General features: G+C 40.8%; 1 protein-coding gene across 1 annotated transcript in view; it reads left to right on the top strand.

Moving 5' to 3' along the window:
- Slx4ip (SLX4 interacting protein) overlaps positions 1–27,812 on the top strand; it is a 143,313-nt gene that overhangs the window by 22,341 nt on the left and 93,160 nt on the right.

The raw sequence follows: 27,812 nt of genomic DNA, 5'->3' as shown, positions 1-27,812 counted from the left end.
GAGACGACGATTTTGTTACCTTGCTGTCAACATTTTTTGGCTCAACATTTTTTGTTGTTGTTTTTGAGGTACTGGGGATTGAATCCAGGAAGCATTGAGCTACATCTCAGCTCTTTTCACTTTTTATTTTGAGACAGGGTCTTGCTGATTTACCCAGGCTAGCCTCGAATCTGGCCCTCTGCCTTCACCTCCTGAGTGGCTGGCCTTGCAGGTGTGCACCAGCACGCCTGGCTGGGCTCCACTTCCAAGAAAAGCAAATTGCCACACACTTTGGTAATGGATTTTTGTCTTACTTATTTGCAGATTTAATTGATTCTTTAATAGTTTATGTTTGAAATATTTAATATAATGGCTAATCACATAAGGAATACCCTTGTGCACTTTTGCCAGTTTAAACAGTTCTTAACCTTTTGCCAAACACAGAACCGTCCCTCAACTCCTCTTCCAGAAAATGAAGAAATTAATGCCTTTAGAGGTTCTCTTGTTGCTCCCTCGGCTTTTCTATTTTACTCCTTATTTTATACAGGTCAAATTGTTAGCCCTTGTACTCATGATATTGTTTGGTCATGGTTTTTTCTCTAAATGCTTTTCATGCTTAACCCTAATCCAGTAATGGCACATGTTTTAGAGAATGAACACCAAACTGCAACCCAGAACCCACTTACTTAACACAAAGTCACAGCACTGTGATTTAACTGAATACTGAACATCGCAGTTCAGAAGGAAAGAGAATATCTGCATTAACATCTTTAGTCTTAAAAAGTAAAAGAGGTGGGAGAGAGGCTTTTAGAAACTTTCTCCCCAGAGGGTTTTTGTTTTGTCCCTTGAGGACATAGGCCTGCCTGTTTCCGCTGTGAGAAGCAGTTTGTGGCTGCTGTGGTTTCAGATCTCACTTCTGTACCTCAGAGCTCATTGTTGCTGGCTTCACAGAGTGTGGCTGGTCTGGAGGGTCCTCTCCGGGTTTCCCTGGAGCCTGTGTCTGTGTGTGAATGACTAGAAAATGCCCAGCTGTACCATCTTCTGAGCAGTTATACTATATCACTTTCCCCAAGATGATGTATTGTTTAGATCAGAAGATTTGTTTCTTTTTCTTTTTTAGAGAAAAAAAGCAAAACAGAAAAAAGGGTAGAAAAAGTACAGAATTAAAAAAAATAACAATAAGAAATCACTAGTTGATTACATGTTGTTATCTTAGAAGTAGTTGTTCAAGTTACAAAATTGAAGCTTAAAAAGTAGACAAAAATGACACTATTCTGCTTGATAAATTAACAAAAACTTAGTGTATGAGAATTTCCTTTGGGAATCCTTGGGAATTGTGAGAATTTTTACCTTTTACTATTCTTACAGATGTGGAATGAAATGTCTTGGTTGTTACTTCTTTTAGTGATAGTTCGCTCCTCTCCTGTACTCACTTTTTGCAGGATTATCTTCATCTTTTGATACAGCCATTATCCTGTGTGGTTATATACATTCTGATGTCATTTATATGTAACCTGATTTGGCCTTTTACTTTATCTATGGATCTGTTGAAAGAAAGTTCTAAGTTTGAACATAGTCTGATTTATCAGTCTTTAAGAATTTGTGCCCTTGGGGCTGGGGATTTAGCTCAGCGGCATAAGCGCCTGCCTTGCAAGCAGGCAGTTGTGAGTTCAATCCCCAGTACCGATAAAAAAGAAAAAAGACAAAAAAAAAAAAAAAAAAAAAAAAAAAAGAATTTGTGCCCTTCCAGACATAATGGTACATCCCCATAATTCCAGCACTCAGGAGGCTAAGGCAGGAAGATCACTGTGAGTTCAAGGCCAGCCCAAACTGCACAGTGAAACCCTATCTCAAAAAACTAAAAAGAATTTGTGCTTAAAATTAATACCTTTCTAAGCAAATTATATCCTGTATATTCCCAAAAATTTTTAGAGTTTTGTTGTTCATAGCTAGATCTTTAATTTACCTGGTACAGTCAAATCCTCCATGTCTTGTGAGTTCCACATCCATGTGTTCAACCAACTGACAGTTGAAAACATTTGAGGGACAAAATTACGTCTGTGCTAAACATGTGCAGACTTTTTTTTGTCTTGTCCTTTTTTCTTAAACAGTGCAGTGTAACAACTATTTATATTGTATTAGAAACTGAAGTAATATAGAGACGATTTAAAATACACAAGCAAAATAATCTACTTTTTATTGTCAGTTTCTAATTTAGATGAGACTTTTTTCCTAACTTGGCAGTTGGTTGGTTTTTATAAGTGTTCAGTATATGATCGCAAAGATTTAACATTCAGTATTTATTAAATGCAGAATTCTATGTAAATATCTGATCAGTTAATTTTATAACTCAATTTACCTGATTTTTTTTTTTTTTTGCCTGTTTCTTTTTGCCTAGTTTGGTAATCTATACTTATTCATTGATAAATACATTTATTGGGAATATTGATGTAATTGGATTTATTTTTACTATGATATATTTTTATTTGACATTTTTTCTTTCTTTCTCCTCCATTTTCTGATTTCACCTAAACTTTGTATTCTTCTATCTTGAAGTCCCTCTTCTGGTTTAAAAGACATATACAGTATATCTATCCTTTTTTGTACTTACTCTTAATTCTTTTTTTTATTATAGTTTTATTTTTTAACTACATATAGCAGAAAACCCGACATAAGAGACACAAAACAATAGGTATGCGTTTTCTCACACAACCCAAAATCTGGAGGTGGCCCCCCCTGAGCAGGCTGCTCTGTGTACATCTTGCCAGCCCTCACTTAGGCTTCTCCCCCTCCTCTTCCCCCTCCTCCTTGCCTTGTGGCTGCTGCACTTGCATCACATCTGCCTACCAGGCAGAAAGAAATGGGAAAGCGCAGATGAGAAGAGAAAACTACACCCACTGAGGTGTCCCCTTGGTCAGCAAAGCAGAGGTAGAGCTGCCTAAGAGACTTCCATCATTGGCCAGAACTGTGTGGTATTCTTCGGTAGCTAGAAGAAAGCTGGGGAGAATTTGAAAATGAGGTTTGGAGTCCAACTATCTACAGTGTCTCCCACACATAAGTTTGTTCCAAAAATTTCCAACCAGCTCTTTTTAACTTACGCAGTATTTTATCTGCTTCACATATATGACCCAGACTTAGCACATTTGGTTTAACCATTAACTTCTACAGTCCTTCTTAACACAAAATGAATTGCTTATTGATCTTTCCCAGGCCCCTGGTTTTCATCCTGCCCCTTATTTCTGGGCTGTTTCTGGCTTGGGAGATGGTCTTCTGAGTGTTAAACCTGATTTTATCTGTCATTATAATGCAGTGGCTTGTGGGCAGGTTCTTTGGCAGTTATAGCTGCTTTTTTCATGGGGGTGGGAGAGCAATTGTCCCTTATACCCTGTTGTGACTGAGTCTGTTGTCCCTTTATTGGTCGTTTCTCTGAAGACTGAGACAGCCACTGTGCCTTCTCCAGGAGACTGCTTCTATAACCCATGCGCGTATGCAGAACAGCAGGATTTCCATTATGCTTCAAAGAAATGCTTCCGTTTCAGTTTGCTTTTTATTTCTTCTCCCTTCTTCCCACAATCTATCGTTTAAAAAAAAAAATGCTAGTAAAGTAGTAAAGGAACTGGAGCTTTTTAAAAAGGAGCTGTTCCCATCCACAAATGCACTCTGCTTTTACTGGGGCTGCCCTGGGCTGTGTGCAGAGGCCAGAGTGCTCAGAGACCCCATGGGGTGCAGAGACCCCCAGGGCCCACGCCGCAGCATCCTTGCCACCCAGAGAAACTGCTCCTGGAAACGCCCAGCCTCCACAGAGCCCCGTTGTTCTCCATGTTCTTGGCTGCTGTCGCCCCACTGGGTTCTTGAGGCTGGTCGGCAGGGCTGCCAAGGACTTTTGTATGGCCATAGAGGCATGGCAGTCATGCCAGATGGCAGGTTTCACTTGCTTTTGCTCACCCAGACAGACTTAAAGAGGGCTGGGGGCAAAATAAGAATTGTTAGCGCCATCCAGCAGTATTTATGCTCTCATGTGTTAATTTCTTCTCATCTTCATGGGAGGCACAGATCACTGCTTTAACATCTAATAATGTTATAGAACCTTTTAGAAAGTGTATTTGAGCTTTTCTGAGCAGGTTAGGAATGCCTATATACATGGAAATGGGCTTGCTCCTTCCAGAACGCCCATGAATAGAGTAGACTGCCCCTTTCACTAACCCTAGATGTGGGTTTTGATTTGCATCTAGTTTTTCACTAAGCAAAGAATGGGCAGACTTCATTGAGTGGAACTGAAATGCAGTTTATGATTTTCTTTTCTAGGATAGGTACACAGAGGGATCTGCCTGCCTGATGTGGCAAAGATTTGTAGTCATCAGTGTGGGACCCCTCTAACTGCTCTGTGGCTGAATGGGTGAGAGTGTGGGGCACTGCTGATGCTGGTGGAGTTCGGGAGACACATACTTTGTATTTCTGTCTTGGGGAGGTTACCTCAGGAGAGCCTCCAACCTGGGCTCGGTGGCCTGCCCCCCACATTGCATCAAGAGCCTGCTGGCCTCTAGTCGAATGGCTATGCTTCTGTGCTCGGCACCAGGTGTGATCCAAGGTGCATGGTACCAGGCGAGGGCCCTCTAGCTGACCGTGCTACGGGTGCACATGAGTGCCCAGTGTACAGCCTCTCCCACCTTCTTGCTGTTCCTTGAAATCTCCAGCCCCTGGCTGTGACCTTTGCTTCTGCCCTCCTGCTGCCACATGCTGTTCCCCAGATGCTTGGAGTACAGGTACACACTCCCTCCCACATGGTCTTTCCTTTGGAGCTTCTCAACTGCCTTTCCAATCTGTTGGTAGTCCCCATCGCCATCATTTCCTGTCTTATTCGCGGTTTTATTCTTTTCCATTGAATTTGAGTCATCATCAGCATGACGCTTATCTGTCTCCATGACAACACAGAATTCATAACGATAGGACTTTTACCTGGTGTTTCACTGCTGTACCCTTGGTATTCCTTAGCTTCTAGGTATGTCACTAAGTAGGTACCTGTCACCACATAGCTGTCTTCCCTCCATTACTGTCTCTCTAATAAAGACACATGCTGTATTTGATTGAGCTCCCTCATAACCTCCCTTTAACTTGATTACACCTGGAAAGACTTTGTTTCCAAACATTATCACATTCATAGGTACTATGAGTTGGACTTACTCTAATATTTTTTAGAGGGATGGAATGCAACCCATAACACTCTGTTTATGAGAGAAAGGTACACATGAAGAAAGCATATGTGGTATGTTAAGGGCAGAGAACAGATTTGATCTTTCCTGGTGGCCTCAAGATTTTCTCAGTATTGTTGTCTGTATTGACTGGCTTGTCCTAGAACTGGGATTTTGATAGTTAGACCTTTGTAGATGGATTCAATAAAATGAATCAAGTGTACTTTTCTTCTTTCTTTCTGAGTCAAGAGCGCTAGAAAAACGTACAGATTGACTGAATGCAGAGTTCCATAAAAAGGCAGACAGAAACAGGAGCAGCTCTGTTTTTTTTGTGGGAACTCTCACTGTTAGTGTGTCTTGCATCCAAAGAGGCCTTTCCCAGTTGTCCTCTGTGGCTCTCCATCCTGTCTTTCCAAGGGTGCCCTTGGGGTCCTCTTTTTAACCAGTGCTCTGTGACATTAATATTTAAGAAACACTGCAGGTATTGGATGGAATTAGTGGAACTCATGCATTTCCGCCCTTGGAGAAATGTAACACTGTCTTACGTTCTTCTCTTGGAAGCTTCACTAGAACTGTGTATAGAACTCCCAGCAGTTAGAGAAGTCCTCTGTGAGGCATAGGGAATTTTCCTAGTCAGAAAGATAGTGGCCATGGTGAAGGGAGGCCACATTAAATGGCCACAGTCCACCACCCTTGGGAAGAATGTGCAGCACATGGCCAGCAGGGCTTAGGTAGCTGGAACTGTGGCAGCTCTCTATACCCCCAAAGTGAATTTAAAGTTAACTTATTTACACTGTTCTCATAGCAACAGGAAAACTCTTCTGACCTATAGCTGCAGAAGACTCTGTAAAAGAAACTGTAGGATGAAAAAGATAATAATGCCAGGAAAAAAAATTTAATGAAGTACCATTCTGTCACCTGAGAATAAAAATATGTGCATTTGGAAGTTGCATGGGAAGTGGCATTTCATGTCGCAACATGAACCTGCTTACATTACTTGATTGATTGATTGAGTGAGTGAGTGAGTTAGACACAGTGTACTGAGAACTTTCTTCAAGTAGAGAGTGATTAAAAATGTGAGAACCAATCGTGCTCACTAACATTTAGGGACTTAGAGGAATAAAAATGCAAACAGCCCAGAATCCAGAAATTGTCTTGAGCATTTAAACTCGACTCTGGGAGTGTGAGCATGTCTTCAGCTAGTCAGGTCCAGATAGTTTTTCTTTCTGTGAGTTCTCTTTTCATTGTATCTCATTTGGACAGGGTGGAGTACCTGTGTAAATTCTGTTTCTGGCTTTAAGAAAGACTGACTTGCTCTGAACCCAAGCCAGTGCTACTTGGAAAATGGAAAGGACCCAGTAGATGGGGCGTGTCTTCTCCTCTGCCAGGCTGGGAGCTTAGAGGCACCCTCTGCAGGGAGCTCCTAAGAGGTCGCCCACAGCCTGTATTAAGCCACTGGAGGAAACCAAAGTAACATCCCTCCTCTTGCTCCTGTGTGTGCTGAAGGTCAGTGTTTGTTAACTGTTTCATAGATCACTTCTCCCACTTAAAACTCTGGGCTTGTAGTTAATGCTGTACTCAGTATTTTTCTGTGTGATTTTGCAAGAAGTTTGTAAGCCAGAGCTCTTGTGAGCTAGTTGTGCCGTTTTCTTTCTGTCCCTCTCTCAGTTTTTCTATATTGTATGTGTGTACATGTAGCCCATTTCTACTAAATTATTCTTTGTCTTCAAAGAGAGACTGAAATTAGTTTTCAAGAAGAACCCTTCCCACCCCTTGTAGCCTGCCTGCTTGGGAGCTCTTGCCTGGTAACATCTTCATTCCCATTTTGGCTGTGGAACTCCATAAACTAGTTTGTTGCCTGCTGCTTCACTTTGTATTCATAGTTATGATATTGAAACTTCAGGACCACACACAGATAGCAAAGTCTCTGGCCACTTAAGCATGTAAACAGTCTGGCTTTTTATAAAGTGGAAAAATATTTCTTGTGCACTATTTTAACATGATCAGCATGTTGAAACTTGGTGTGCAACTGTGTCAACATTTCTTTGGCTCTGAAGAGCAAACCTGGAGAGCCTTGTGGTAACATAAAATGCAAAACTGGTTTGTTTACTACTGGGATTTAGGCTGGGATTAGTCTGAAGTTGACTTCCAAACTTGGAAGACAGAATAAATGAAATAATTATTTTTGCATTGCAATTATGGTAGTTAAAATAATAATTCCCTTTAAGATGGCTAGGATTTTTTGAGGGAACCAGAGGAAAATAGGTTAGATTACCATGAAGCCTCTTTGGGACAGAAGCCCTCAAGGAGTGTAGGCTGAAAGGGTCTGTGTGCTTACCGCACACGTCAGCGTGTCGGGCTCTCTTTTACCTGCTGGACACGGAGGCAGACGTGGCCTGCTGCATTGTGTTGCTGGTTCTCACTCTCTGGTGATCTCGAGGGAAGCAAGCAGTAAATAAGTAGTCAGTTGAACAAGCAAGAAGGTATTTATGATTGGTATGAAATGGGATTCTGCAGTGTCAGTGTTCACTGGTAGCTCTGCTGAGAACTTAGGGTTTTTCAGTGACAGAACAAACTGGACCCCATGTTCTACTACATGAGTCAAGCATTAAGCAGTAACCCAAATAAATACATAATACATAAATAATAGAGTACATGGGTAGGTGGTAAGTACTGTCCAACAAGAAAGAATAGAAAAGGTAAATCAATACCTAGGTGAGTGAGTAGATAGGCTGCAGTTTTATTGTTATTTTTCTAGCTTTTTTGAGGATAGTTAATAGATGTTATATATATTCATTTGCACACACGGTGTGATGTACATTATGAAATGGTGTCACATCAAGTTTAACTAGCACATCTGTCACACGGTTACCACTTTGTGTGTGTGGTGAGATTGTTAAAGATCTGTGGCCTTAGCAAATTCCAAGTGATGTTGTGATTTTCAATAGGTGGCCCAAGGAAGCCATGCTGAGAAGACTTGAAGAGATGAGGGGTTTGACAAGCAAAAAGGCAGGAGTGACCAGAATGGAGAGACTGAGGCAGGAGAGCGGGGGTCTCAGTATGTAGAAGGAAGGGTGTGAAGATGCTGAGTGGTGTAGCCACAAATGGGGGCTGCTGTGTTTTTAGGGTATCAGTGGAGGCTTTGGAGGGCTTGCAAGATTTGAGCTGAAACCCAAAGACTGTAAGAGCCTGATACATGAAGACTGAAGTACAGGTGTCCCAGCAGAGAAGCAGCGAGGACAAAGGGTGTGAGGGAGGGGACGTCAGAAAGGAGGGGCTGCTGTGGCCGGCCGTGGGGGGCGGGAGGGCCTATGGAGGTAGAGAGATGAGTTGGACATGCAGGAAGGGGACCCTCAGTCAGGCCTGGCCAAGGGCTTGGGATTTTACTCTGGAGAATAAGGCAAGATTCACTGCTGCTTGTCCTAAACTCAGGCTGAGGACTGAGAGTGCCAGGGGTGGGGACTCAACCTGCTTGGTTCTCAGCTGTGGTCTCATAATGGGCTGCACCTGGTGAGTGCTGGACACAGACAGGAAACACATGGAAGGATGGCACAGGAGGAGGAGGACAGAACAACAGCTCATGGGGACCTGAGCCAATGGTCTCTTACGTTGGTAGATAGCTGGAAAATATAGTAACAATGGAAAGTTCCTATGTAACACACTCAGAATTTACATCATTAACATTTTGGCATATGTGCTTCCAACCTTTTCAGTTGTCATTTTTTGTGTGTATACTTTAAAAGCACATAAGGAATAGAGGCATACATTCTCCTTTAAACTGTGTGTGTGGGGGGGTATATAAACATTAAAGTTCTTTCAAAAATTATGCTTTCCCCATGTTAACAGCATCTATGGCTTTGACTCTGCCTCTAATCATTTTTGGCAAATTCTGTGTTTCTGGTTTGCATCTGGGAAGAAAGAAAGGCAGAGAAGGAAGCCAACATTTTCTGAGGGCCCCACTGCAGGACTGGGGCTCCGGATCCACCTGGCTGGATTTGGCTGGCTCCTATGCACACAGAGATCACTGCTGGGAGCACCTGTGCGGCTTAGAAAGTACCTACTTTGGGCTTAACAGAGTACTGGGCACAACACCTGCATGGGCAGAGCCAAAAACAGCCCAGCATAGGAAAACTCTTTTGTCCCTGGTCACTTTGCCCTTGTCTTGCTCCTATGATCTCTTCATCAGATGAAGGAAACTCTTCTAAATAACTCAGGCTTATCCCTTTTTCATTTGAAATAGTTTTTTGATGGATCTTATCATAAAATAAATCTCAGATTAGATTTACTTAATGCAGTGTTAGCCTTTGGAAGGGATCTGTCAGGGTCATACAGAGGAACGGTTGAAAGGTAATGGGGAAAATAGCCCTGAGCAGTCCACACCAGAAGTTACAGAGCTTGTGTGTTGGTGTTCCCAGCACCACTACCACTTGCTCCTTCAGCAAATAGCTCCAGGCTGTTTGGCTTCTGAAACTCCTGCCAGCAGCTTTCCCTCTAGGCTGTTGTCACTGCTCTAACTCTCCTTCAGCCCACTTCCCACTCCCCTTTTGAATTTCCATCACTGTTTCTGGAGAAAACAGATAGTCAATGCAAGCAAATTCTGGGCAAAGCCAGAGAAGAGCTCCAGTGGCTGGACCTCAGGCCACGGGGGCCATTAGACTCCCAGCCTGACACTCATCCTGGTCAGCAGACCCATGTGGACTCCAGGTCTCCTCTGAGAATCTTGCGGGTTGGTGAGTATGACTCAGGAAGTATTTCTCAGTTGCTCTGGGATGGATTCCTTTCCACTTTGACTCCAAGTCAGGGCTCCACTTCCCTGACCCTGGACTCTTCCTGTCATGAGTGGCCTGGTGCTCAGGGCACAGAGTTTTATAACTGCTGCACTGGTTCGTGTTAGGTTTAAGTCAGCATCGGAGAAATCAGATTGTAAAATTGTTGAGGAAAACTACTGCTGGGTTTTTTTTTCCTACTAAAGCCAGTTATTCATAAAAGGATGATTAAAGCTTGAAAGTAATCCCATTCAAACCCGTAGCGTTACAGCTGGAGAAGCTAAAGCCCAAACAGAAATGACATGACTAAGGTCATTATACCGATAATTGGTATCAGGGCTGTGTCCCCTCTGCAGAATCCTCTGGCCACTGTGGGCCAAAGCTCTGAGCTAGAGCTGTAATGAATCACAGCTTAGAGGCCAATAGCAGGGCAGCCTGGGCTACAGTATAAAGGAGGTGGTCTCTCTCTCTTCAGGTGTTACTTCCCAGACCTGATGGGGTTTCTGCCCTTTGCATTTGCCCGATTTGAGGACAAGGGTTTATTCCAGAAACCCTTCATGCACCATCATTTACAGTAGAGAAAAATTGGAGACAGCTAGTCCTGTATTGGAATGAATAAATTTTGACACAGCTATGTAGTAGAGTAAAATTAAATTTATTAATTTAATAGAATAGGGCTGGGGATTTAGCTCAGCGGCATAAGTACCTGCCTTGCAAGCAGGCAGTCATGAGTTCGATTCCCGGTACCGATAAAAATGAAAAAAAAAAAAAAAAGACAAAAAAAAAATTTAATAGAATAAAATTATGCATACAGACTTATTAATAACAAGGTCATTGACAAAAAGATGTTGACTGTTTTTGAGCCTAATATAGCACTAAGTCAAACAAAATTAGAAAGGAATACAATAGAATTAAAATAAATATTAAAATTTCTTTTTTAAATAGAAAGTTTTTATTAGTGTGCCTATGCAAGCCTGTGAGCACATGAAGAGTAATCTTTGCTTTTGTAAACTGCATCGCTCTGGCATTTAGTGGCGACTCTGAAAGAGCAGAAGAAAACAAGGATGAAGCAGGGAAGGAGGAGATCATTGTCCTGTAGGGCCGTACTGGGCCAGTGCACATCTCTAGTCATGGGTGAAAAGGAGAAAATCATGTAGTTTGTTCACTTGCTGTTCTGCACTAGCCAGACAGCACCATGTTCTAACACATGCAGTCTCGTTCAGTCTCTGCTGCAAGTGTTTGGGATAAAAATCATCATCCCCACTTTTCAGTGTGTGCAACTTAATTCGGCTTGTACTTGCTGGTATTCAAGTTCATACTCAGGTCTGAGTAGGTCGAAGTCCAGGTCAATCTTCTGCTTCCTCCAGGATCTGGGGGCAGCTCGACCTCCAGGAAGACCAGGAAAGAGCACCAGGCCAAAGATTGCTGCACAGTAGCTGTGCATTGCCAGGAAGCATGGCAGGGCTTGGGAGGCAGCCAGGGGCTGATGTAGGGGCAAAAGTAGATGTAGAACTGGGTTTGGAAAAGCTCTAAGAGTGATTTGACCCCTGATCTTTGCCTCCTGCCTGCTTTATGGAAACTGCTGAGAAGCACCAGGGAAATCCTTGACAAGGGTTAGGGCAGCCCTGCCAAGTGGCAGTAAGGATGCAGGACAGGGGAAAGGAAGCAGGTGCTGCTCCAGAAATATCTACGTTTCTTTTTTGTTTCACCAGATGTTCGTATCTTTCTCTTTCCATCAATCCAAAGGCTGGAGTGAATGTTTCACAACTGCTTTCAATTGAGAATTTTTGGGCTTTGCTTCTACCTGCTGTAGAGTGGGGACATGCATTTTAGATGCCAGATCCAGGAGGAGTATCATCTTCCTCATTCTTTCACTCTCTTCTCATCCCACTTTCAGCCACTTTGCTTCTTCCTTGGGGCTCCTTGCCCTCCTGATTAGTTCTCTGTCCTCTGCTGCTGCTCCTGCCTAGACTCCGTACTCTGTTCCTTAACCTGGCACAGAGGTGCCTTCAATGCAGCCCCCAGGTTACACCTGCCTTGATGCCTTTCCAGGTAGCACTGGGGATGGCTGCTACTGCATTCATCAGTCCTTGGGCTCCCCCTTCGTGTTCACTCTGAGGAGGATGCATGAGCCCAGTAGGGTAGGCATGAGAACAGTATGATATGAGGAAAGAATTCTGGAAAGACATTGATACATCCTGCTCCCTCTTTCACCTTCCTCCTCTCTTGCACAGGTTCTCCAAGGGCATTAAGCTAACCGAATGTAACCTGTTTTCTGCTCTTTCGCTGTGAGGCACTGGCTAAGTCACTGGCTTTTATCTGAGCCTCAGTTTCCTCATCTGCATAAATGCAAGTTGAACCACCACCATGTTTGTCTCCAAAAGGGCTTCTGCTTCATAAACCAACCTACATACTGAGGACTAGTGATCCTCAGTGTCTAAGCGCACTTCTCCATCCTGGGGAGAGGACTTGAGATGAATAGCACCCCAGATTCAGCAGCCTGTTGTGAAAAGCCATTTTGTACTAATAATTCAAGAGGAAAACCTGGACTATGTGTATTCTAGTAGTGGAGTTATATTTACCCATCCCAGACCTCAGTGGTTTATTCTCACTTCAGCTGCAATTTCTACAGCAAGCATATGCTTCCCTCCTCTTCCTCATTATTAAAAAATTCTTGCTTGGACTGGGCATAGTGGCATATGCCTATAATCCCAATACTTGGAAGACTGAGAGGGGGATCACCTTGAATTCAAGGCCAGCCCGAGCTGTAACGAGATCTTGTCTCAGAAAAAAAAAATCTGATTTATATTTAGACTCTGAGCTAATGACCCTCAGGCCCTTAGGAGCAGGACACAGTGTGGGAGCATGAGCAGCACCTTCCATCCTGGATCACAGGGCTGCAGGCCCAGTAAACATCAGCTGTCTTCCTCCTTGCTGTGATCTGCATGGCGCATGGGACCTCTTGTTTGTGTAGCTGCACTAGAGATGAGGAAGGCTGCAGTGAGAAGGGAGCCTGGCCCTAGCCTCAAGCACTGGCATATTTTTAATGGGCCAAATTAGATGGACCTGGCAGGAGTGGGGTACAGCACACCTCTGAAGAATTCTGCCCCAAAACAGCTGGGTCTATTGTTAGATACTAGATACTTCATGGGCTCCCTCATCAGAGCATCCTGGTACTGTAATATGGTTTTGCCTCTCAGTTTACCCTGCTGGCAAAATGGAACCAGTTTTCTCTTTCTGTATAGAGTTGCTAGTGGTCCTTTAAAACTCAAAATGTTCTCAGTATATTGCTGTCATAATCTGCCAAAATCTGCTTAATCTCTGGTGTATCGTATTTTTCTAACAGTAAGATGGGCCCAATGGTGTCTGTTCACATTTCAAGCTTTCTTACTTATAGTCTCAGAGAAGAAACAACCCACTGGGACATTTAGTCAGATGCTTACCCTTCTGTATGTCCATGCCACGGAGTTGTACTGCTTCAGGGGAGATTGCCGGGGGTTTTGAACTCTTATCTTACGAGAACATGTTTTTACCTGCTGACCCAGCAGTCAGTAAGATGATGAGGCTCTTTGTGTTCAGCCGAAATCTGCCCCCTCTAATCTCACTCCAATTGCCTTAATTTTGTCAACAAAATGTGTCCATTAGCTCTTAGCTCTGCCACTACCAATTACTTAAGAGTAGAAGCAGCAGCAGCAGCTGGACCCTTGCCACTGTAATTCTCTGTGCCCTCTGCTTTGCTGTGGGAAGGGACTGTTACTGTTAGTGTTGCAGCTGGGTCTGGGAGCAGGTGAGGACCTTGTTAGGCAGCCAGCTGGGGAGTACACGCTGAGTCACCTCATGTTGCTGACTCACGTTCTTCACAAGACAGCCCTTCCTGTGCGCAGAGACCCCAGGCTTGTCATTTCCAACCCCACATCTGTTATGTTTCCATAGTGAGTAGTTGAGTTCCTCCAGCCATTGCAGTGTGATGTCCTAGACATCATACTCAGCCTGTTTCTTTTTGAATCCCTTATTTGACAGAATCTTCTGGAAATTTAGTGCCTTTAAGGAAGCTGTATTCTGATAAATTTTCATTTCATTTTGAATGTGAGTTTGCCACATAGTTAAATTCCATGCCTATAAGAGCTAATTTTCTGGGCGTTTTGTCTTGTCAGAGAATAGCACACAAGTGTAAGACTACAGGTTTGGAAGACAGTATCTTTAAATTACTTGAGTCTAGAACAGGGCTTGACAGACATTTTTGTCTAACAGTATTTTAGGCTTTGCGATCTGAGTAGTTGGTGCTATCATAGCTCAGCTCTTCATTGTTGCCTGGAAGAAGCAAAGGTAGTATGTAAGCAAATGAACATGGTCACAATGTAGTAAATTTATTCACAGATAGGCAGTGGCTGGGTTTTGACCCTGCGTCATATGTAGATATGACCCATGCGCCATTATACATAATGGGACTGGGATTTGTTGGTTTGTTTGTTTTTGGGTTTGTTGTTGTTGTTGTTTGGTCCTGGGGATTGAACTCACAACCTTGTGCTTGCCAGGCAGGCACTTATGCCACTGAGCTAAATCTCTGGCCCCAATGGGACTGTTCTTAATAGTGAAAGAAACGTTTCTAAGTGAGTACTGAGTAGGACTGTCCTAATGGTTTTGGTACAATTATTAATCACCTGTTTTCAAAGGTGTCTCATTTGGCAACTTAATGTATTATTATGAAGTATTACAATGCTTTAAAATTCTTCAGGAGGTGAAGGTGAAAAAGGAACTCTAGTTTCTGTCTATACTCCAGTCAGTTGCTTTATGTTACAGTAGTCAAGACTGTTCTGTATCAAATGACTTGTGCTTAGGTTTCTCCTACTCTGATGCACACAGAGGGCCTGGCAGTGGAAGAAACTCAGAGACAAAACAGAGCCCTCCCACAGGCTTGTCTGTAGCTCACCTTTGCAGAATGGTGTCTCTGTGCTGGGCACTCGACCAAGGGCTTTAGCTCAGGAAATGTTTGCTGATCCCATGAGTTAAGTATGACTATTAATTCCTATTTTACTCATGAGGAGACTGAAGCACAGAAATATAAGGAAATCTTCCCAGGATCATAGTGCTGGTAGTTCAATTTGGAGTCAGCCCTGGATTCTCTGACCCCAGAATGCAAATTCTGAGGCTGGGACAAGTGTAAAATAATTAAATCTAATGAATCAAATGCAGGCAGATTGGCCCTGGTAGAAAAGATGGCAGGTATTGCTTCCTACCTTCTCCATCACAGCGGCTGGAGGTCCTCTTATCCTTCTGGCTGAAGTAAGCCTGAGGCATTGGAGGGACCTGAGGATGCCAGGGGTGCAAGGGCATCTGCAGGATATGGGACATAAGCAGGTGTTGAAGGGCTGCCTTTTGGCATTGGAGATACCTCTGGGGAGCTCAGGGCTTTGGGCAGCCTGGTGAGGTAGATAGGAGAGTCCCAGCTTTGTTTCTCACTGGGCAAGGGCTGCTCTGCACTGGGGTAAGGAAGTCACTGTGCAGGCAGTATCTGCCTAGCTGTTAAGATGTGCATTGTCTTGGGACAGTGACTTCTGGTGAGGGCCGTGGAGATCGAGCAGCCCACACTAGGCTCAGGACTCTTTTTCCCTCATTCTTTAGCTCAGTGATTTAAAGAGAACACCGAGTTGTATATAATTTTCAATGGGAGTTGCCGTCTTCAGATAAACCTGTGCCAAAAGGAAATCTTTAAAAATTATTTCCATCACTCTTATTATTTCTGGGTGGTATTTTTTTGTACAGTTTCCAAAGCAGTGACCCTAACCACAATGAGGACAGTCATTTGGAACTTTCGCAGATTCCTTGCTAGGAGAAAAGTGCAAAGAAATGTTATGTAGGTTTGGTTACAAACTCTTCCTGGGGGTAGGAACCAGTGGGTAAACCTCTGGCCCAGCTTTTACCGTGTGTCCTTCAAGGGCTATTCTGTTTGGTATATGTTCCCAGAGTTTGAATGTTGCCCCAGGACAACTGTCTTAAGTTCATTTTGGCATCAGGACAAATGAGAGGATGTTTCCTGTTTGCTTGACTCTTGCCCCAACTTCTTTCTATATTCTGTTAAGCTCTTGGCTAAATTCTTTCCTCTTGTATTCCACAATTTAACTGATGTTAGGGCACCAAGTGCAAAAATCTGCAAGCAGTTAGCTTTCATGTTTGAGCATTCTGGTCAGAGCATACTGAAGTTAAAGTTCTCATAGCACAGAAAGATCACCCTCTGTATAATGCATTAAACATTTAGTAACTGTACTAATAATCCCAAACACTTTTAATGGGCCACATGGGAGCCTTAATGTGGTTTTTTAAAAAAATGTATTTCTTTTCTGTTAACTTGCATCAAATTGAGAGAAATTCTTCGAAGCAACTTTGAGGGACTGAAAGTTTATAAGCCTAGAAACCAGTAGCATCTTCTTAGTTTTTATGTAGAAAGAGACAAAACTAGGGTGAGCATTGATCTAGTGTTTTGTGCATTTCTTTGCAGTTTAGTACTGTCGGGTTGAAAAGGAGTATCACCTCACTGCAGGGTATCTGCAGTTTGTCATGCTAAGCAATTTTGAGTAGGTTTGGCAGCAAAACTATCTTCAAAACACGTCTCTCTGGCTTCAAGATCTTGTTCTTTTATTGTAAATATGGTCTGTTTGAATTTGACCTTTTAAAAAATAGTTTAGAAAATAGGATACTTGGTGTTGCAAGAAAAAAAAGCCAAAAGGTCGATGTTTTGTATTAAATTGAATTTGTATTTATTTCTCAGTTTAAGCATTTTTAAAGGAATGGCTAGTAAAGAAGGTGTGTACTCAGAATGATCCAGTTGCTTTGCAATGCTCAGAACAAAATGATTGAAACAAGGACAAAGTCTAATCTAATTACTGGCTTTCCTTTGTTTTGGCTTATTTTGAGTAGTGTTGGCTCCTTACTGCTAGTCAGAATACATTGAGTTATCACATGTGTACATTAAGAACATAGGGGACTGATGTTTCTCAAGTACTTGGGAGGAATGATTTCTTCTGGGTAAAATTCATGACATAGTGTAGCTCATCAGCTCACTAGTTTGAATACTGTATCTGTATGATATAACTTTTAGAAATGTTAAAGCTTTATTTAAAACGTTAAGAAATTTGCATAGACTGTTATGTGTATTTATATAGGTGGTACCTGAGTACTGAGTAGTTCCTGAAAAAGGTGACATCTTATGAGAAATACCAGCTTTATTTTGCTGTGTGGTCACCTGCAAACACATTTCTTGTTTCTTAATGCCATTGTTCTCTGTACCACAGTGCTTCCTTTAGCTTGATTGGGCACACTGTGCCCACACAAGGTAAATATTAGCCTATTCTTATTCCTTGAATAGTACAGATTTTTACTTTAGAGAAAGCAGTAGGCTATGGACTACTGTAGATACCTAGGATCGCAGGTATTACTGAATAAAGATAGTATATGGCTGTAAAATTAGGTTGATCTCCCTGTGAGGCTTAAAAACTGACTCTAAGGGCCTGTTGCAGAAGAGAAATTCCTGATCCTGAGCAGCACTGATGAGTGAGCATTTTGCCTTCAAAGACATGTGTTTGTTTGCAAGTGTTCATTTGGGGTTGCTTTATAACAAAGTAGATTCAGTGCTTTGTGGCTCTTCTTCATCAAAACAATTCTGACAAGGAACAACTCAAAAGCTCCTCCCATCAAAGGCAGCTGTGGTAAGCACCAAGCAGCAGTAAGTATGCTGCCTTGTTTATTAAGAAAGAATGTGCCGGTGTTGGCAAAGAAAATCTCAAAGTGACTTTTATTCATCTTTCCTTTTAACAGAGTAAAGAGTGTCTAGGTAGTTACAGCTTTGTTCTAAAGTGGCCCCTAATTTTGTCTGTGTTTTACATCCTAATGATTCCCAAGTCCAGATATGGTACTACTTCCCAGAGAAATCTGTTCCATGTTAATTTACTTATTTTGAGGTCAAGATTATCTTTGAGTCAACCTGTAACTGAAAATCTGATAGACTAATATGTTTGAATAAGCCTGGAAGGAGCCATATATGTTCATCCTGATCATTTTAAATTGTCAAGTTTTTGCATTTGTGAAAACATTCGTAAAAATGTGTGGAATTATTTCATACCAATTTTCCTCTCAACTCTGTGGCATCATGCGTCACTGGCTGTTTGTTTGCATGTATACCAACCTGAAGTGACTGTGCTTCTGTGGTCCTCACCCTCAGATGCTGTGCTTGTGAGCAACAACCTGGCCAATGCCGGGTGCTTCAGGGCTGACCAGTAGAAATTAGAATAGAATGGGTGCCTTGATGTCCTTAGGTAATTCAGAGTGAAACTGGATGAGGACATACTGTAGTTTTTTATCTGACAAAAATTTCCACATCAGGAGTGATATGTGACACAGGGCATTGTCATAATGGAGGATGAAATGATCTACCATCCCTCAAGCCATTTTCTATGCACATCATTCCTTAAATGCTGTAATAAGCACTTAACATGTTAGAGTTCATTGTTTGTTCTTGGGTAAAAACTCTTACCCACAATTACACAATTACACAATTCTGTTAAGGTTAAAAAAGTATAATCAGTTCAACATTACCATGTTGGATTGTCTTGGTTACATTTCTCTCATTGCAGGGACAAAATACTTAACACCCAAAATGAAGAAAGAAAAGGTTTATTTAACTCACAGTTTGTGGAGGTTTCAGTCCATAATCAGCAGGCTCCAAGGCAGCATGGCGTGGGATAGGGGCAACCATTCATGGGAGTGACAGCAAAAGCAGCAAGAATAAGGGGACAAAAGAGGCAAAAAGGAAGAGCAAGCCTCTTTGCCTCCCTTATATTACATGCAAACTACCCACCCCAGGACAGTGCAGCGCTTACACTGCCAATCCCGGTACTAGACAATGAACAAATCATGAATTACAGATTCAGCTGCCTCCAAAAAGCCCTCCACCATGACTGCATGAGGCTTTGGGGGGACATCCAGTACAAACCATAACATGGATCTTGATCGACAAGCTTCTATACAGGCAAAGCTGGGTGATTTACACTGAGAACTATGAATCTTAATCTCAGGATCATAACTACAAACCCAAGTCTTATTTCCCATGATGACATTTCTTTAAAAACTGAAATTGGTATGGTCACATGACTCCAATAAAATTGACAGAATTTCATATTAATGCCTGTTGGTGATCCATGATTTTGGCACATTTAAAAATACACCTTCTCTCTACCATACCTCACCACTGGCTGACCATACCTAATAAGTTGAAATTTCCACATACTGTTACTAAGGCTCAGTGCTATGCTTCTCTTATTGAAGACCCTTACCTTTCTGTTGGATGGCCTTTGACTACCTAATTCACCGATTTTCTTGATCCCATCTTGTATACTTTATTGAGTATAATTTATATGCCATAATAATCCACTTTTAGTATACAGATGGATAAATTTGATATTGTTTACATTTGTAGGGCTCACTGTCTTATAGACTTTTAAAAGCAGTTTTATTGAGATAGAATTGATATGCATAAGATTCCTCCATAAAATATATAATTCAGTGGCTTTCAGGACATTCACAGAGTTGCACAATCATCACCTCAATGTGATTTTACAACATCATGTTTTTGTTCAGTGCTCAAACTCCCTACCCATTAGCAGTCATTCTCTCACTTTTTGTGTCATTTCTGCCACCTCTCACTTTGCATATCCCCTTCCTAGCAAGAGACAACCGTTAGTCATTCTTTTTTAAAAATAAATTTGTCTATTTCATGTCAATAAAGCTGTGTGATATGTACTCTTTTACTAATGTAGTGTTTTTCAGTTAGTAAGATGTCTTGAAATTTCATCTGTGTTATAGCATATATCAGTACTCTTCCTTTTTATGATCAAGCAATATTCCTTTACAATGGTTATGCCATCCGTTATGTTTTATATTCGTTCATCAGATGTCAGACATTTTTCCCCCATTTTTGGACTCTTATGACTAATGCTTCTGTGAACATTTTGCAAAAGTTTTTGCATATACTTATCTATTCATTTCTTTTGGATATATACTTAGAGATAAAAGTATTAAGTTATATTGTGACTAGGTTTAATTTTAGAGGAACTGAATTGTGAAGCTGTTTCTGCAGTGGCAATACCACTTTATGTTCTTACTAGCAGTGACTATCTAGTCAGTAGTCACTCACTAGCAGTGACTATGTGAACTAGTCACATCCTTGCCAAAACTTATTTTTGTCTGTCTTCTTGTTTACAGCCATCTTACTGAAGGGAAGTGGGATTCTGTGGTTTAAATTGCATTTCCTTGGTGGTAGATGATATTGAACAACTTCATGTATTTATTTACTATTTGTCTACTCTTTAGAAAAATGTTTATCAAAAGCTTGTGTTCAATTTTTAAATTGGGTTGTCTTTTTATTGTGAAGTTATGTGTCCTTTATTCTGATCAGATAGAGGGTTTGTAATTGTTTTTATGCCAATTTGTGGGGTTTTTTTTTACACTTTTAAGATTAACTCTGGTAAAATATAAAAGTTTTATGTATTAGTGGGGTACCATGTGATGCCTCAATAGTTTGTATAATTTTTAAATCACATTAAACATTTCTATCTCAAATATTTATCATTTCTTTATGGTGGAAACAGACAAACTCCTTTTCTTTAGCTTTCTGGAATGTGCAGTACATTGTTCTACTCCATTGTTACCTTACTGTGTACCTTATTGTGCAGTAATACATAGGGACATCTTGCTTCTATCTATGACTGAGTCCTCATTGGTCAGCCTTTCTCATCCCACTTTCCCTCCCTCCTACTCTTTCTGGGCTGTCTAAACCACCATTTTACCTTCAACTTCTATAAGATTCCTTTTAAAAAAAATTTTTTTTATTAGTACCAGTCTGTGACATGTAATCATTACATTCACGTGAGGAGCGCTACGTGCACATGACACACCTTAATCCTTATGTCCCCCTTCCGCCATCTCACTCCCATCTCTTCATCCCATTCCCGTTTGCAAAAGATCTATTTCCCACTTTCTCTATCTTTTAATTTATTTACACTTGGAATTTCTCATGTAAGAGAAACCATGATATTTAACCTCATGTGTCTGATAATATTTCACTTAACATTATGGTTTCAAGCTGCAGTCATTTTCCTACAAATAACTCATTTATCCTTCTTTATGGCAAATGCGTGCCCCACATTTTCTTTTCTTCATCTACTGATGGATATATAGGCTGCTTCCAAGATTTAACTGTTATGAATTGTGCTACAATAAACATGGGTATGTGTGTATCACACTGTAACATGTCTTTAACTCTAGAGATATTTTTTAGATTTCACATGTAAAACTGCAATATTTATTGATGTCTTCACTTTCTTGATGGTATGCTTTGAGATACAACGTTTTTAATAGTTTAATTCATCTGTTTTTTCTATCACTTTGCTTTTCATATTGTGTATAAGAAGTTACTGCTACTGGGCACAGTAATCTCAGGACCTGAGGCTGAGGCAAGTTCGAGGCCAGCCTGAACTACATAGCAAGACCCTGTCTCAGAAAAATAAAAAAAGAAAGAAGGAAATCACTGCATGACTAAGGTGGTGGATGTTTTATCCTATGTTTTCCTCTAACAGTTTCATAGATTTGTGCTTTCATTTAAGTTCTTGGTCAATTTTGAGTTAATTTGTGTGTGTGGTTTGGGGAATGGGTCCAGCCTCTTTCGTTTGCAGGTGGTTATCCAGTTCTCCTTCTGTATGACATTTTTTTTTTCCTTTTTAAATATTTTTTGCCCTCTATTTCTCAGGGTCACATTAGGGACTCTGAAAGACAAAACAATAGTTCCATCAGCTGTCCTTCTCTGTCCTCTATTCCTATTCCCCAGAAATTACCCTTTTAAACTTATTTAGCTATTGCTTCTGAAATTTCCCCACCATATTTCTAAATAGCATACTTATTTGGCAATTTCTTGAGTATTATTTGGAATTCAGTATATTTAATGTTGACATATTTTTATATATTTCCCTATTATGTTTTCATTATTATGATAGTATTTACTGTTGAGCTAAACAGTATACTCTTGATTACATTTTTTTTTTTCCTTTGAGTTAGTCCCTGCCTCCTGACAGTCTTTCTATTCTCTTTCCTTTTTGTCTTTTCGTGTTTTGTTCTGAGTCGCCCCTCCTGGATTCTCTCTCCTGCCCTTGTTTCTAGGCTGGTTGCCCTCTGTAACTGTGACTGCTGACTTCTCAAGGTTTCCTGCTGCTCCTCTTTCCTGGCTCCCTGCACCCCACCCCTGTCCTTTGGCTCCCCTGCTTGCTAGCATAGCATGACTTCTGTCAGACATCCATTATGGGCACTTGAAGAACCTGATCTCAAACTAATGAAGCCTGCCCCTTGCCACAGATCCTTCAGCTAATTAGTATTTTGTCTTCCCACTCAAAAACAAAGTGCCGAGTCCAGAGCGGCTCACTTCCTCATAGTGGCAGCCTGTTTATCAGGGCTCGAACTCTGGGAACCCAAGAAGAGCCAGAAGGGTTCTTCATCCCCAAATACAGTCGCAGTTGCCAGCCTTCAGAGGCTGCTTCTCTTTTGCAATGTAATTAAGAAAAAAAAAAAAGATTGACAGCAGTTTATTAGTTACAATTACCTGTAGTCAGTGGGAGAAAGTACATAAACCATGTTGTCCACAAAGCAATTATTCTTAGCAGAAGAGAGAACCAGTGGGGTTGGGGATTGGTATAAGGTGAGGTGTTCCTTGGTTCCCATAGGAGGCTGTGATTGATTTATGTGAATAATTATGCGGGCTGGTGGGAACGAAAGACTACAGACTGGTGGAACTGTATTATAATACTAAAGTGCTGTTTTAGACCATGTACTTTAATGTTAATTGCTTATCTTATGACGTATGACATAAACTAGTTATACTTTATGGATAAACCTATACTATATGTTATATATCTAATATGTATGTATACATATACACACTGTATACCCAGTAATGCTATACTGTAATACATGAAGCTGTATAAATTTGGAACCTCAATAAAAAACTAGAAAACTGTGGGCTGGGGATGTAATTCAGTGAAAGAGTGCTCCATAGTCCGTGTGTAGGTTCAGTCTCAAGCACCACCAGAAAAAAATTTGTATGTGAAATATATATGAAAATTAAATTTATTATTATATAAAGTGACTTATACTACATATATTTCTAAAGGACTTGACTGTTTGACTTTCTAGGGCACAGCAGATAATCTGAAAAAATATAAAGCTTAGAAATAGAATACGAGACAGGCACACCATAGGCACTACGAAGTGGAAGTTAGCTAAGGGAGCGTGTGCTTGATTTATAAATTAAACTTTATCAAAGGTATGCATATATAGGGGGAAAACTCATTATGCAGAGAGTTGGTACCACATGTGGTTTCAGGCATGTCCTGTGTGGTCTTGGAGCATCTTTCCTGTGGGGAGGGAGGCTTCCATGTTTATATATGAGCTTCAGTGCTAAAAGTTTTGCCGGATGCTCTTTATGAACAAAGTGCCTAAAGGAAAGGAAATTTTAATTATATATAAAGTAATGTTATTTAAAATAATCCTTTTGTAACCATCACAGATAAAAGCAGTATTACCTTATGTCCTGTGAGGATGGAATAACTCCTGGGATAAAACTAGAACTAGCATATGCTCTCGCAGTCCCACAGCTGCATATGGGTCCAAGGAGAATGAAATCAATGTATCACAGAGACATCTGCACTCCTGTGTGTCATTGTAGCACTGTTCATGATAGCCAAGGTGTGGAATCAACTGAAGTGTCCATTGGTGGAGAAATGTGTAAAGCAAATGTAGCACATATCCACAATAGAGTATTATTCAGCCTTAAAAAGAACGAAATCCTGTCCTTTGCAACAATAGGAAATAAAGGTCACTGTGTTATCTTAACATAATGAGGCCAAACCCAGACATGTACCACTGATCTCATTGATCCACACCATATAAAGAAGTTTATCTCATAGAAATTGAGAGTAAAATATAGTTACCAGTAGCTGGGGAGAGCAGAGGGAAAAGAGGGGTAGTGAAAGTGATGCCTGGGTACTAAGTTGCAGTTAGGAGCAAGAAGTCCTGGTGTGCTGCTGGAGAGTAGGCGACTGTAGATAGCAGTACTGCTTTATTGCAGGGGTTGCTTTGTAAGTCAAGGTCATAGAGACACATTGGCAAAAAACATGGAGATATCTGAGAATATTTTGTGATATTAGAAAATACGTATTTCAGAAAGCTGAAAGAGGATTTTGTATGTTTTTACCTTAAATGATAAACTTTTGAAGAGAAAGGCATATTTAATGTGATTTAAACATTATGGGGTGTAAATATCTTTAATAATCACATGGTATTCCATTAATATGTATACTTTTTACATTTTTATAAGTTACCTAAAAGGATTAATTAAAATAAGACCACTGGGAACTAGATTTTATAATTTAACCCTATCTTCTATTCTTAAAAACACATTATTATGACTCATACATGGCATTTATATCTAAAACTATGTTCAATAAAGAGTAAACCATTGTGTGTGTGTGTGTGTGTGTGTGTGTGTGTGTGTGTGTGTGTGTGATATCAGTGTTTTGTGTGTGTAGTTTTTGTTTTTTGTTTTCTTTTTCTTTTTGAGACAGGGTTTTGCTATGCAGTTCAGGCTGGTCTTGAACTCACAGGGATTCTTCTGCCTCAGTCTTCTGAGTACTAGGATTGTAGATGTGCCACCATGCCCAACCTATCTGTGGCCTTTTTTTTTTTTAATTGTTTGATTTTTCTCCTTGTTTGGTTGTTATAACACTTCGTTAATCAGGGAACCTATTATTAGAGTATGTAAAGTTTCTAAACAAGAAAATTTTGTGTAACATGTTAAGTAAAAATATACAGAAAGTACTACCTTTAATCTTGATGACTGCTTTAGAACAAAAAACCTGGGAAGTGGTCTCAGAATGATTGGGTCTGATCCCTGCTCATTTTCTACAGGAAACTGAGGTTCAGATTTTTTTCAGCAGATCACAGGACTGAAGTGGGACCAGAATTCAGCCTGTTGTGCTATGTCTCTCTGACTGTAAGAGACAGTTTCCTTCTTTGGGCTGATGAAGTCTTTTCACAGTAAACAGAACTAATTAGGACTTCCTTTAGCCACAATGAAGAAGTGACTGCAGCAGGTGACACAGCTGAGATAAACTGTGGCAGCTGGAGGCAGGGAGAAGTGGGCCAGTAGTACCGAGATGCTGAGTAGGGGGTTGGTCACATGTGCTGTAACATGCAAGCATTAGAGATCATTACTAGAGAAACAGCAGCAGGAAAGTGTCTGTTTTGATCTCCTGCTGTCAGTAGAAAATGTAGGTTGTATTGCAGTTAATGTGATGGGATTATTAGTTCTCCCTTTAGCGTTGTCTTTTTCTTGAAATCTTAGATCTTTTTATTAGCTTTTTTAAAACCCTCACAACAATCTCAGTGGCATAAATCACTCTTTTAGACCTGTTCTCTTCTCCCCTTTTAATGCTATGCAATCTGAAAAGTAAAGAAAAAACAGTACATACAAACCCATAGAGTAGGGGTGTTGCTTCAGGTCCTATTTTCAAGATCCTTCACGCACCCCAGGGCTGCTCACTCCAGGCTGCTAACCAGGGAGCAGAGAGAGGGAGGAAGGTGCTGGAACATGGCCTGGCCCCTGGGCTGTGGGCACCAGTGAGAGTCCATGAAGAGAAAGCCCAGATTCTGCTGACCTGTCCTATTCTTACCGCCTGCTTCCCCTCCATTAAAATGACCTTCCCTACCCAGATCTGGATATTTCTTGGGAACCAGGGGCTGTGTCATCCTGTTCACTTATCAGCCCAGGTGGCTGTAACTGGTCCTTGTCCTCACAGAGCTCCCTCTTTGTGCTTCCCAGCACTAAAGCTCTTAGTCCATCCCGTCAGGACAGCCCAGCTGCCAGGCAGTCAGGGGAGCATCTCTATTATCCCTTTGGTAAGATGAGAGTCCTACCACAGGGTTACTAGAGCCTTCAGTGCATGCACAGATTGATGGGACAGCATGTCACAGCCATCTCACCAGACACACAACCCCCTCCTTCACTGCCCTGAGCTCCCACTGAACCCTGACCACCCCACCATTTTTCTTCCCCTTAGCCTTAGAGTCATCTGGCCTGCTGTCCATCCCTGCATCTGCTAGATCTGCCTGTATGTGCCTGAACTCTCAATCCAAGCAGAAGTCAGATCTTTCCTCCCCATATACCTCTGCTGCTGGGGTGGGCACCATATAGACCAGTGAGTGCAAGTCTGTGGAGACAGTGGCTGTGACTTACTCCTTGACTAGACAATTGTAACTGAAACCCAGTTCCACCAGGAGGAAGCACTTCACCATAAGGTACTGTGAGAGTCATGAAGAGTTAAAAATGGCTGATAGCTTTCTCTACCTGGTAGAAATTTATATTAAAATTGTTATTAAAATTCTTTCTGATGGCAAAGGTGCACGTAAGCCAGAAGGGAGAGGGAGTTGAATGCATTTAAATCACATTTAATGGGTTTTTTATAATTGTTAGATAGACTAAAAATATACCCCTTTCAGTCCCATTTTGACACATTCAAACGTTTCTGTATTTTTCTATGCCTAGAGACATGATAATATGAGCAGATTAGTTAATTGTAGGATAAATAACATAATTGCTCCTTTGTCTTTTGGAGTGTACATTAGACTCTACTATGAAGCTGTATGTACTATAGAAGACAGGGACCTTGTTTGCTTGTTCATATGGTCCACTCCAGCACCTGGCACCAAGCACACAGTGCTGAGTGAGTGAGTGAATGATTTATTGCAGGAGATGATGTACTTGAGTTGCCTTCTAGAGGATGTAGATGTAAGATGAGAAGCTCAGTTTTTTTTGTTTTTTTTTAAAGGTATTTTCATTGGATACATATTAGGTAGCATATTAAGACCAAAAGTCCCACTCTTAGAACATAAGACAATAAATAAAAATACAAATGGAATGAACATAAAACTAAGTATTTACATTCATATTTCACATATAGTTATTAAACTAATCTTTTAGTCTTTACTTCTTTGAAACTGTAGTTGATACACCATGTAAGTATTAGTTCAAACCTTATAAAATAATTTTCCTGGTGGTATTTATTTGTGGGAAGAAGAAAACTTCAATATATGTCTAGGTGGACATGATTTAACAGTGACATATTTATATTATAAAGACTATTGCTTACAGTGCTAAACTACAGTGACATTAAATATATAGATCCTACCCAGACTCTTATTAGTTTATAAACTATCAAATGAAGATACAAAATTCAAGTTTAACACTGTCAATCAAGCTGCAAAAAAACAAAAGGAAAAAACTCAGATTAAAGTTTTGAGTATCCACTAACTTTGGCATCATTTTTTTCTTACACTTCAAGAAATATCTCAGAGTCCAACAGTCTGACTAATATGAGTATGGGGAAAAGCAAGCTAAACCCAGTAAAATACTTAAGGGAGGAACTCTACACAGCACAATTTTTTATTTTCTTTTGTTTGATGTTAAGCATTGAATGCAGGATTTCAAGTATACTAAGCATGCACTCTTTTTGAGCTTTATTCCCTGTCCCAAGTTCTAGTTTTTTTGTTTTGTTTTGTTCTGTTTTTGATACAGGGTCTCACTAAGTAGTTTTGGTTAGCCTTGAACTCTTGATCTTCCTGCCTCACCTGTATGAGTGTTAGGATTACAGGCATGCTCCATCATGCCTAGCTCTCAGTCCTCTATTTTGACTTTCACATTAATCAAGGCAAAAAAAGAATTGTCGGAATTCTGTTTAAAAGCAGGGAAGTATACTAAAATTTTTTATGTCCATGTGATATAAGT

Source organism: Cavia porcellus, unplaced genomic scaffold (genome assembly GCF_034190915.1).
Source record: "Cavia porcellus strain 051 isolate PalLab524CR breed Dunkin Hartley unplaced genomic scaffold, mCavPor4.1 scaffold_5, whole genome shotgun sequence".
Lineage (NCBI taxonomy): Eukaryota > Metazoa > Chordata > Mammalia > Rodentia > Caviidae > Cavia > Cavia porcellus.
Note: the sequence above shows the minus strand (reverse complement) of the source record. Positions and strands in the feature narration are given on the sequence as shown.